Source organism: Phalaenopsis equestris, unplaced genomic scaffold, assembly GCF_001263595.1.
Source record: "Phalaenopsis equestris unplaced genomic scaffold, ASM126359v1 Scaffold000196, whole genome shotgun sequence".
Taxonomy (NCBI): domain Eukaryota; kingdom Viridiplantae; phylum Streptophyta; class Magnoliopsida; order Asparagales; family Orchidaceae; genus Phalaenopsis; species Phalaenopsis equestris.
Genome location: NW_018164638.1, coordinates 469,890 through 470,419, shown reverse-complemented (window position 1 = coordinate 470,419; position 530 = coordinate 469,890). Strand labels below are relative to the sequence as shown.

Genomic DNA, 530 nt, shown 5'->3' with positions numbered 1-530 from the left:
CCTACAAACATAAATAAAGAATGTCATGTAAACATTAAATAATTATTGACAATTTGCAGAATTAAAGTACATGAAGTTCCCACATGCCATTACTCAAAAAAGTAGTTTACACAGGATTATGAAAATAAGAAGTTAAATTAAAATTATATATACATCAATTATAAATCTAATAACAGGCCAAAAGCCCGTCAGCTGTTTATTATCTGTTATGTTTCATTTATAATAAAAAAAGCATGTTATATTATATCACAGAACGACAAAATTCTACAATGTAATGTATGATGACTTCACTAATAAGGTAGACATGGACTTTGTTCATTTGGTAACAAATTTGAAGAATAGGAAGGAATAACAAAAATATTGAATTGGTAATATATCATATCTAACAAAGTATTAGAGCATAATCTAATGTTAAATCAAGACAAATCAATTATACACAAATTAATTAAATAACATTTCATAGAGGCATCTACATACATACCACCCAATTCTTAAGAATTTACATATCTAACATCTACACTTTGCTTTTC

General features: G+C 25.8%; 1 protein-coding gene across 1 annotated transcript in view; it reads right to left on the bottom strand.

Annotated features, from left to right (window-relative positions):
* LOC110022538 (protein transport protein SEC23) overlaps positions 1 to 530 on the bottom strand; it is a gene marked incomplete in the record, with an annotated part of 19,705 nt that overhangs the window by 9,321 nt on the left and 9,854 nt on the right.